This window comes from Miscanthus floridulus, chromosome 16 (assembly GCF_019320115.1).
Source record: "Miscanthus floridulus cultivar M001 chromosome 16, ASM1932011v1, whole genome shotgun sequence".
Classification (NCBI taxonomy): Eukaryota; Viridiplantae; Streptophyta; class Magnoliopsida; order Poales; family Poaceae; genus Miscanthus; species Miscanthus floridulus.
This window is the reverse complement of record NC_089595.1, coordinates 25,012,386-25,024,418: the sequence shown is the minus strand read 5'-3', so window position 1 is coordinate 25,024,418 and position 12,033 is coordinate 25,012,386. Positions and strand designations below refer to the sequence as shown.

The following is a 12,033-nucleotide window of genomic DNA, read 5'->3' as shown; positions in this document are numbered from 1 at the left end:
CGAGTAGGAGTGAGAGCCAAGCAGGAGTGAGTTCTGAGCAGTCTGATCAGTTGGTTGGCGGTGAAGTCCGTCCAATAGGTGGTCCGACCACCTAGATGATGATCATCTTGTCCAGTCCCTAAGCATAAGCTCGATGACCGAGCCGTGCCCCTACAAAAAAAAGTGTAGAATATGTAGTATATGATGTAAAAATATATGAACTCAATGGTGATGAAATAGCATATGTAGCTAGGCGATAAGTTGGTGTGAACACTTAGTATTATTCTGAAGATGTTGTTTATATTTAATATAAACCGTCCGACCAGTTAGTGTGTAGCTAAGTCTCTAGCCCTAGCTAGCTTGTTAAGCATAACGCGGAGCGCGGAGCCTGTGTGCGTGTAGGAAAAACAAAGAGTTGCTAAGGAGCCGCTGCCGACCACCCATAACGCAGAGGACAGACGCTCGTGCACGTGTAGGGAGGAGCCAGAGTAGGGCCATCTCTGGGGACATCCAAGCATCAACATGATTGTTTGGGGATTTGCCTTAGACTTAGTTGTATGTCATCTTTAAGATGGTATACATAAAAGAAAATTGTTTGGAGAACAAACATGGAGAAAATAGCCCGGAGAAACATCATGGCGATATATGAAGATTGGAGAATATTTAGAAGAATATTAAAGCATGACTTAGCTTGTGTGAGGTCAAGTGGAGGCGGCGACCGATCAGCTGTTGGAGAATTGCTTCATGGATGACATACATGTATATGCATGCATTGCTTCAATCTAGTTAGCCTGCCATATGTAGATCAAGTACGCCACCCATTTTTGTTGCTGGCTTGCGTGGTGATGCAGATTGGATGTGGCCTTGGTCTTCGTGTTGGAAACGTAGATGAGTAGTAGCCAATCTGATGCAGCTTGGCAAGTAGACGAGCCGTAGGGAAAATCACTCTGTTGGTGGATTGTGTCGTTCATGCATGTATATGCATGCTTGCTTGCCTTGAGGGTCTCAAATCTTGCTGATGTTGTGCGTCTCATGGCCGTGTAGCTCCTCATTGTTGGTTGACTGACTCCATCGCAGGCCGTCTAAGACTAGACCACGAGATTACATTACGGTGTCGCTGCTAGATGCGTTGATGGGGAGTCTCATCAGGTTGTTGAAGAACGCTGCCGCATCAGGACGAGTTGCCGCAAAACGACATTGATTTTTGGATCCCATCTGGATCACCAGGCATCAGCACGCACACCCCCTACCTAGCGCACCACTATCGACGAAATCTAGTCGGTAGTCTACCATGGGGTATACCCATGATAGTAGATGAATCGGTGGAAGTGCGCGTGTTACGAAAGAGACAGTAATAGAGACACAAGACACAAGATTTATACAGGTTTAGGCCGTCAGCATGACATAAAATCCTACATCATGTGTTCTGTTATTTTGTATTGATTGTGTATCAGATTCGATATATCGTCTAGGGGACCCCTGCCTCTCCTTATATACCTTGGAGGGGTAGAGTTACAAGGAAAATATCCTATTTGGTATTATAATATCTTCTTGTAGTCTTGCGGTGCACGCCGACCAACGCCGTGCGCCGCACGCCTTGATCTTGTGGGTTGGGCCACCTTTGGTGGTACGGCCCATGTCTTATCTTATGGATACTGGGGGCCATACCCCCATAGTCGGCTTATGTGTGTGATTGATCTCTGGGCGCACATAAGATTTTGCATCCCATTTTATCCTTAAGATTGGGTGTGACACTTATATATGATGGCCTCTTTATGGTCCTATTGTGTAGTTTGTTTTCACTTATACCTTTGTGCACATACAGAGAATTATTTGTACTTCCAGAGTCACAATTTTGAGATATCAATCTTATCCCATATGGTAGGCTGCCAATAAACTTAATGTCGGCATCTTAAGGTAGACCTATGGTGGGAAAACTTAAATTGAATATGGTGCTCAAACACTTAAAGCCTTAAACTTACTTAGTGAGCACCAACATCTTAAACTTATATGACTAACATTGATTCTGGATTGGTTTTTCACATTGTCTTTGGTTTGGCAAAAGGGAAAATTGGTTCTGTAGCATCAAAAGATCGTGACTACTGTAAAATACCATTGAGAGACATCGGTCCCGTAAAATACCACTGAAAGGTGCACACATGAACTGAAAGTACCATTCTGTTAGATTTGAGCATTAGGTCTGTTAACTTAAACCAAAATATCCCCAAATCGGTATAGGAGCTCTAAAAACATAAGAATCCAGCCCCAAACCGGTATAGGAGCTCTAAAAACATAAGAATGAAGTACAGGGCATGAACTGACAACATTTCAACACATACAAGTCACCATATGCACTAAATATTGACCAAGCACATGAAAAATATTCCGGTACAACACATGGACTAATATTGACCAACACATCTTGCAAGTACTTGGCCAAATAGGTCCACAGTATAGGAACCATATTGGTCTGGTCCAACACATGCAGGACAACACATGCCCAAAATAGGTTCAGTACATGACTTTTTCATAGAGCAACAGTTCAATAAAATGATTCAGGATCACACTAGCCTAGTTTATGATGACCCTCCTAGCAATGCCTCCTGGTGATGTATCTAGTTTTGCTGCCATTCGTCTTGTTATTGGCCTTGGACTCACTGGTGTGCCTGGTGGTCTTGTTGGTGTAGAAACAGAAGCTTCCATCCTTCTTGTTGTTGGTCCTAGACTAACTGGTGCTTGGATGGCTAAGGAAGTAGAGGGGCTAGCTGTAGCTGTACCAGGTGATTGAGTGACTAAAGAAGTAGAGGTTATTCATGTACCATTCTTTGAAGTACCACCTCCTCCCTTTCTTTTCTTAACATAATAGCAATGTAATCAAGTCATTTTGCATGTAGGGTAATTCAGCTAGAACATGAAACTTGAAGTTCAACTTACTTGAACATCAAGTTCAGTAGGGGGCTTAGAAGAAGTAGAGGTTTCTGTAGCATTCTTCTTGGACTTTTTGGAAGCATTCTTGCATTTTGAAGTACCACATCCTCCCTTTCTTTTACTACGTAACAGCAATGTAATCAAATCATTTTGCATGTGGGGAAAAAACAAACCATATTAGCAAAAACATGCAACTTAACTAGATTTGGCAGGAAGTGATGGCGGCAATTTAGCAGGAAGTGACGAGCGGCCCGCGGCGGATGGCGTAGGCGGCGCAGCCTCCGTGCAAGTAGCAGCCCATGGCGGACGGTGCGGCCTCCACGCAGGGAGCGGCCTACGCGTGGAGAGGAAGCCATGACGGCCAGCGCAGGAGGCCCTCGGAGCTCCCATGCAGCCGGTGAATGGGCGGAGGCCGTGCGGCCTCCGCACGACGAGCGGCACGCGGCAGACAGCGCAGGCGACGCGGCCTCCACATGAGTACCAGCCCATGGCGAATGGAACGGCCTCCACACGGGGAGCGGCCTGCGCGCGGAGAGGAAGTCGTGGTGGCCAGCGCAGGGGGCCTCGTAGCTCCCAGGCGACCGGCGGACAGGCGGAGGCGGCGCTCCCTGGCAGAACCGAGCTCGGTGCAGCTGTCTCCCAGGCGGAACCAGGTGTACGTGGTGCGGCTCTCACTTTCCCATATGAGGATAGGGATGAGGATAAGGTAAGGGCAAAAATGTCACTTAACTTTTGTAGTTTACGTCAAATTAACGCTCCTGAGTGTAAAACCTGACGGAGTGCTGTTTTTTGTTCAGGGTGACAACTTTCAGTGCTATTTTGCGGGGCCAAACTCTTTCAGTGGTATTTTACGGAGGTCGCAACCTTTCGATGCTATAGAACCAATTTTCCCTTGGCAAAACCACTTGATATGTTACTCAAACCAAAAGAGCACTTCTTATATACAACATTTTCTGCGATGAATATCTTATGCTATAAGAAACTTATAATTGTAACAACTTTATTCTTAATAAACTATGATAAACTTTAACCCATATTAATTAAACGTGCTATAACTTTTACATTAGAAGTTATACTTTAAAGATAGATTGAAGCCATTCCACAGTATTGCTTCCCCTGACAAGAGTGTTGATAAATACTTATGTGGATTTTTTTATATCAACACATCTTGCAAAAGAAGATTAAAGTCATAACAACTTATAACTTAGTGGTTACAAGACTTGTTATTCATGGGCATGTAATACTTTATATGTATAAAGCAAGTACTTTAAGTCTTTCCAGGGGTCCATTCCTGGACCATGTTTGCCAAGAATCCTAGTCATAAGCTTTAAGGGCGTGTGATAACTTAGTCATAATACTTATAGCTTACTTATAATACTTATGACTTAATTATCATACTTAATTATAATATAATACTTATATGTAATGCTTATGTCAGCGTATATCTAACGAGAAAAGCTTATCGCCCTTATATTGGAGTATAACTAGTCTTTCAACTTATGATTTCTTTTCAAATACTCCCTTTTGTGGACCCATCTTGGTGAATCTTAGTCTTAGTATTCAAATAAGTATAAGAAACATCACCAAGATAAAACTTGTGTTATATCACTATTGCTTTACTTATAGTCAACAAGATAAATAAAATAATTAACTTTGTACCTCTGCTTAGCTTATCCTATTTCGATTATGAAATCAATGGCAAACAGAAGCCACTAATAAACTTCTTAGTTTATTATGGAGAGCTTATTATCATTTCTCTGTAGAGTCAATTTATTTTATGTGGACCCATAACAGCTCACTGTTTTGACTCCATTAGGAATATCTTAGTATTTTCAAAATAAATGGATGCTAAAAATGGATTAACTTATCACTAACTTATTGGCTTAAATTTTTAATTCAATCACATTAAACTTAATAAATCACTTAATGAAGTGGATCAAAGTAAGACTTTGCATCTCACCCCCTCGAAATGTGAACCAAACAACCATGTCACATGTCGAAGTCTTATATATTAAATCCACTTCATGACGTTACTTTAACTATAGGTTATCTTAGTGTTCATTATGCACATTTCTTATGAATTTAATCTTAATACACCCTTTAACCAATGTCAGTCAAACTTAATGTGATTGAGCATAAGGATTGCTCTTATCCCCTGATCCTAATAGACATGATTATAAGAGTTAGGAACTTTTGTTTTGCTCCCAAAGTTATTTAACAAAACTTTTATAGTGAGAACTTAAACTTTGCTAATGGGAGCTTAATTATGTGCATAATATTTATACATAACCTCAAAACAAAATTCCTACTTTATAATTTATCAGGGTACAAGAAAACAACTCAAACTTATAGTTGCACTTAGCAATAGAGATACATGATCTTAAATACAAAAGAACTTTAGACTAAATTAAATCTTCAACATGGTATTAATCCTACGCTCATCAGATCAATAACATGTCAACAATATAATTAAAAGAAAATATTATACTTAAAAGAGATGACACTTGAATACAATCAACGTTTGTCAGAAAGCATTTATGTGCCAAATCTCATGTCTCCAACCAAGATTTCTCGTTAGTTCCATCTTAATTAGAGATATCTGCTGTTCAACCAAAACTTCCCATTGGATCCATTTTGATTAAAGATGAGCACCTTAGTGACCATGAAAGTAAATGCTTGAGATTGCAACTAAAGATTAATCAAATGACATGCGAACAACGTTGGTCAGAATTCAGCCACATGCTACAAAACCAATAATTTAAAACTTATTAGGTCTCTAGCAAGTATTAACTTATCGGAGAATAAATTTACCATATGATCAACATATACTTAGTTGCGGGAAACATAAAAATTAACTTAATTTAAAAATGGAGCTATTAAATTTAGTCTTAGATTAATCCCAAAAATATCTTAAATATTTCTTATAGCCTTCCTTAGGAATGTTCAAAAGCTTTATGTTACATCCAAGAAAAAGCCTTATGGAAACAGCTTAGGACAATTTAAACAAAATAATAGTGGGCAATAAAATCGTGAAAATTAATAGCTATAAACAACTTTGGTCAAAATATAACTATGAAAGCCACTTAAATAAAGCTCCAAACTTAGTTATAAACATTTTAACTATGAAGGAAAGACTAATCATTTAGAGAATAAATAAATACTTAGAATTAGGGGAAAATACTTTTTTTAATAACTTAAATAGCCCATTGTTTAAACTTATTTTAAATAATCCCACATTTAATATGAACTTCAATTTCTCCAACTAAATTTTTCCATTGGTTCCAACTTAATTAGAGAAAAGATCTTAAAATTATGGCGGTAATAATATATTACACTTAGGCAATAAAACTTATTTATATATACTTATGAAAATGCTTGAAAGAATCCGCTTAATAATGAAACTTAGTATTAGCTTTAACTATAACTTAAACACCAGCATATATATATTTAAAATAAACAACTCTTTGAATAAATTTTCCCGTTGGTTCCAATCTAACTAGAGAATGAATCTTAATTTGCCAGGGTATTAACTTATAAATATTTTTTAATGCTAATAATCTTACAATAGAGTAGCTTAAATAAAAAATAACTTATTGGAAATTGCATTGATGAAATAAATATAAACTTATTTTGGCCCAACTTAGCTTTTAGCACATCTTAGCACAGCTAGCAGCCGTGCAGGTCAGTTACCAGACAACCTGGGCCTGGGCCGCTGAAGCCTGCTTCAGGCCGTTTCTCCCCCGCCGGCCCAGCTAAGGCTGAGATCTATCCAAGCCATCTAGATGAATTCGACGACTGGCCTCACACATCGGAGGAACAAAATAGGAGAGCACTGACTGCTCCCCCAAACCCTAGCTACTTTCCTTGTTCTCCCATCCTCTTTTCTCAGACGAGGACAGCCACCGCATGGGCACCACACTGCCCAAGAGGACGTCGCTGGAGAGATGGGTTGATGCGCCAGCGGTGATCTACTCGCTGCGTCTTAGGGCGGAGACGGCGCGCGGACACAGCAGGGGCGGTGGCATGGCTCCCTTTTGTGGCCACCGGCGAACTCGTGAAGGAGCCCGACGGCGCCATCTTAGTTCTTAAGGTAAGTGAAAAGCGTCTTACTGATCTTAGGGTTGGGGATTGTGACCGGATTTGGGGAATTTGCATTTCTAGGGTTTGGATTTGGGAAAAAGCTGGGGCTTAGTGTTGAAATTGATTCGATTTCCCTCCTTCTCGGTGCTTTACCGAAACCGTATCTTCTGAGTCTTAAAGAACTTTGAATCGGATAAATCCGAGGCTAATTAGATCTTAACCGAACACTAATTAGGCCTTAGGGTTCAAGCTGAGGCGGAACCAGGGGGGCCAATGGGGGCTGTGCCCCCCCAAAAAGTGAAATTTTTTAGTACCCTTATTAATAATACAATACAAAGCATATTTAGGTTATTTTAACTCATATTTTATGATAATGTTGTTATTTTTTTGTTATGAACACTAACTACATACGTAGAAGCATAGAAAAATATGTTGAAATGTACACTTATGTATATATTTATCACACATACGATGTGTCTTATGTTTGTCTGGCCCCCTAATCAAAGTTGTTGGTTCCACCTCTGGGTTCAAGAATTAGGCTAAGCGGCTTCTCTGATACCAATTCTTAGAACTTATACTTAATTAGACAGGATCTTAATTTACCTTATTACAGGAACACCTAAACTGAAATTAGCACTTAATTAGGACTTAATCAATCTTACCCGATTGAAGATGCACCTAGGGCCGTGAGGACCTTCGCCTGCTGGATGAAGGTGCACTGCCGTCGGATGTAGAGTCACAGTTCTGGGTGTCGTCATCATAGTGGCAGAGGTGGAGGGCGCCTGCACAGGGATGGCCGGCGGTCGGACACCGGTCTTCAGATCCACTCACGAGCCACCTCAATCGGTAGGTGTTAGATATTCCCCTTGATAGGCTTAGAGATAAGGACGGGATCCATCTCTTTTTTGTGCGCTCGGGGTGGTCTGGGACCAGGCTGTTAGGAACTCTTAACGTGCCCCTGATCAGGGCATGCATGGTCATGGCCGTTAGGCCCTTATGACTCGGTCAGAGTTGACCAAGCCGAGATCAACTCCAACACTTTGCGCACTCGTCTGAGCCAACCGGTGGCAATGATAATGAGCTAGCTCATTCAACTAATAAAATGGATGACTATTTTGTACACCTGTTGTGAGGTTAAAAATGTAGAATACATCCCCCCCACTCTCTGCATAATGAGTTGTATGGAGTCAGAACTCGCATGGCCTGAACCTCATTCAACTAAATTTCAAGGTCTGTCACAAATGTTAGGTGCAATGGCTCACCCATGCAGACAGTGAGGCCACTGTGGCCCTCGATGTGAACTGAACAGCATCTATGCCACCTTGTTGGGCCCATCGCTGCATCCACACGTCCTCCATAGTCCATCCTATGCTCACCTAGGCTTGCCACCCCTTCCATGCCTGGACCCGCCATTGTATTCTCGCTTTTCCAGTCCTTCTGGCCTCTTGCATCAAGTTGAAAATGGAATATATAGATCTTGGTTTGGCGAATCAGGTAAATGGATCGATTCAGACCTAGATTCTATTACTGTTCTTTCCTAATCTAAAAGGTGTGTTGCGATCCGACAAGGCACCTGGGGGTGCAGTGGAGGGCTAAGGCTGCACAAGTGAAATTGGTGTTTGGCTGGTTGCCGAGGCTTAGGGCCTCGCTGCCCCCAATATATGGCAAGAGAGATAGGAGGGAACTTAATTCATTACTTAATTCCCTCGGTAGATTGTGATGTGGTTTACATAGGTATCAAGCTAACAATTCTCCATGATTTTCCTCAATCTAACAAATCAATCGGTTAAGCTGATCTCTTTCCTTTTCAACTACCAATGGCCGACCATGTCAGTTTTCTTGTTCCTGCAATTATAGGAGTTGCCCCACATGACATATATCCTTCTCCCCTTCCATAAGTAGCATTAGTGTCAGTGATCCACGCCAGTTGTCTCATCTTGCTTTCCTGCTTCCACCTTAGATCAAGGAGCCTATCCCGGACCTGAATGCTGCTGCAGATGTGGATGTGATGGAAATATCCCTAGAAAAGTTCATTCCACGCAAGAGGAGGGCTGTCAAGGTCAAGGAACAGCTTGATGACATTTTCCTAAGGAGGAGCAAGAGTACTGCCCTCAAGCTTAAGGATGAAAACGGTATGGAAATATCCCGTACCGAGCCGCATCGTTTTCTACATTTAATCCGATCGAATTCGTATTTTCGGACAAATTCGAATTCGGTTCGAAATTTGGAACACCAAATTCGAAATCGGAACGAAAACGGTTTAGACATTTTTCGACCGTTTTCTACTTTTCTACTTTTAATTCGGAATATCCTGAATTCGAAATTCGGTTTCGAAATTGGGTTTGAACCAAATTTGGCCCACTACAAGTCCAACCTTAGAAAAATTATATCTTTTTCATACAATCTCGGATGAAGATGATTTTTATATGAAAATTGTAGCTCTCGACGAGATCTACAACTTTTTGTACTTAGTTTTTTTTCATTTGATGTCTTGAAGATGTTCAAAAAATTAAACAAAGTCAGCGATATATTAATCGCGTACAAGCGCTTGTTGCCTTAAAAAATCATATCTTCCTTATATCGTGTCGAATGGAGATACTTTTTAAGAAAGTTGTAGGACTTGTTAATTATTATGTACTTGTTAATTGTTATGCACTTGGTCCTACGGGTCAATATTCCGTATTGATTTTTCGTATACCGACCGTGTTCGACATAATTCCGCTCGAATTAGTTCGTTTTCGAAATTTTTGATATTCTGTAAGTTCGTGTTCGTTTTCGTGTCCGGCTTTACCGCTTTCGCTTTCGTTTTCGTATTCAAATGTAGAAGTAGAAAACGGTTGATAGGTTTTCCGACCGTTTCCGACCGTTTTCATCCCTACTCAAGCTTCATGGTTTCAAAAAGTGTCAATACACACACACACACATGTGTACACGACACACACATCACACACACAGAAAATTGCACACACACATCCCACACACGCGTGCACACACGTACTAATGCAGAGAACTCACACCAATGACAAGGGGCGGCGCAGTATGACCGATGAAGGGGATGGCGGGGCGAGGCCGGCCGGGGCACGTGCTGGATGAGGACGACGACGGCAGGGCCAGCAAGTACAAGTACCATAGGCCGGCAACGCATTACGAATGGCAAGGTGGTGCTGCGTGGATAGGCCAGGCCGACGGCGGAGATCTCGTCGGACGGGGGACTTGGAGACAGGCAGCTGGCCGCACAGGGCGCCGCGCGCGGATGGAGGCATGGAGTAGGCACAAACCAGGCCACAGACGAGGCGGCGGTGCTGGAGATTGGCGTGGCATGCACGCGTGTGGGGCCAGGAACGACGGCGTAGTGGACGCACGCACGGTCGGGGTAGGGGGCCACGGCGTGATGAGGTGATGCTGGCTGGGCGCGAGGACGATGATGGACAGTGTGGGGGATGGCGAAGAGGCATTGCGCGCCGCGATGGCTCGGGCGTAGAAAGTAGATTGTGTGATGGAGGGGAGGAAGAAAACAAGATGACATATAAACGTCTGGGATCTTTAGTCCTGGGCTTTTTGTATCTATCTTGTGTTGTGCAGTGCATACCAACAGAATGACCACCCAGATGAGCCGACACGGCGTGCGCTCGGCGCAAAGATCGGCCTGGAGACCACGCAGGCGCAGTACTGGTTCCAAAATTAGAGCTCCTAGATGCAGGTCACAGTCACACACATCTTGTTTTCATTCCATGCACGCATGATCAAATGTACAGCTAGTGGTGCAAAGAGCCAAAGAATCGACAGTTACAATTTCTTTTTTAAATTCGAGCAGGTGAAGGCCATGGTGAAGAATGGCAAGGCAGCTCAGCGGGAGAACGTTGCACTGATGGCCGAGAACGTGTCGCTCCGCTAGGCCATACTGAAAAAGTTCTGCTTCACGTGCGGTGGCGCGACGGTGCCCGCTGAGCTGCCGGGCGAGAATCGACGCCTGCTGAAGGAGAATGGGAGGCTCAGGGGTGAGTACACACAACACACAGAGAACATTGCACACACACATTCCACACTCGCGTGAACACACATGTACAGATGTAGAGGACACACGGACGGCAAGGGGCGGCGCAGTATGACCAGTGAAGGGGATGGCGGGGCAAGGCCGGCCGAGGCACGCGTTGGACGAGGATGACGACGACGGGGCCGGTGAGTACGAGTACCATAGGCTGGCGGTGCATTACGAATGACAAGGCGGTGCGCGCGCGGACAGGCTAGATCAACGGCTGAGATCTTGTCGGACGGCGGACCTGGAGACAGGCAGCACGGCGTGGAGTAGGCACGAGCTAGGCCGAAGATGAGGCGGGGGTGCCGGAGATCGGCGTGGCACGCACACATGGGGCCGAGGATGACAGTGTTGTGGCCACACGCATGGTCAGGGTAGGGCGGGCCGTGGTGTGGATGGCCACGACATGATGAGGCGAAGCCGGCTATGCACGGGGACGATGATGGACGTCGTGGGAGACAGCGAAGAGGCGTGGTGCAATGCGAGGGCTCAGGTAGAGAATGTAGATAGAGTGATGGAGGGGAGGAAGAAGACGAGACGGTAAATAAATGCCGAGGACCTTTAGTCCTAGGTGGAGCCATGACCGGAGACTAAAGGACACCTTTAGTCCCGATTGGAACCACCATTCGGGACTAGAGATCATTAGTCCTGGGCTCTTTATATCTGTCTTGTGCTGTGCAGTGCATACGAACAGAATGACCACCCAGATGAGCCGACACGGCGTGCGCTCGGCGCAAAGATCGGCTTGGAGACCACGCATGCGCAGTACTGGTTCCGAAACTAGAGCTCCCAGATGTAGGTCACAGTCACACACATCTTGTTTTCATTCCATGCACGCATGATCAAATGTACAGCTAGTGGTGCAAAGAGCCAAAGAATCGACAGTTACAATTTCTTTCTAAAATTCCAGCAGGTGAGGGCCATGGTGAAGAACGGCAAGGCAGCTCAGCGGGAGAACGTTGCACTGATGGCTGAGAACGTGTCGCTCCGCTAGGCCATACTGAAAAAGT

The 12,033-nt window shown here is 43.8% G+C and overlaps 1 long non-coding RNA gene across 1 annotated transcript; it reads right to left on the bottom strand.

Moving 5' to 3' along the window:
* Positions 1-2,488: 2,488 nt before the first annotated feature.
* On the bottom strand, positions 2,489-7,876 carry LOC136513523 (uncharacterized). The gene is made up of 3 exons (XR_010773383.1): positions 7,650-7,876; positions 2,914-3,028; positions 2,489-2,832 (listed from the first exon to the last, which is right to left on the bottom strand). It is a non-coding gene; the product is annotated as an uncharacterized lncRNA (long non-coding RNA).
* Between the last annotated feature and the right edge of the window lie 4,157 nt (positions 7,877-12,033).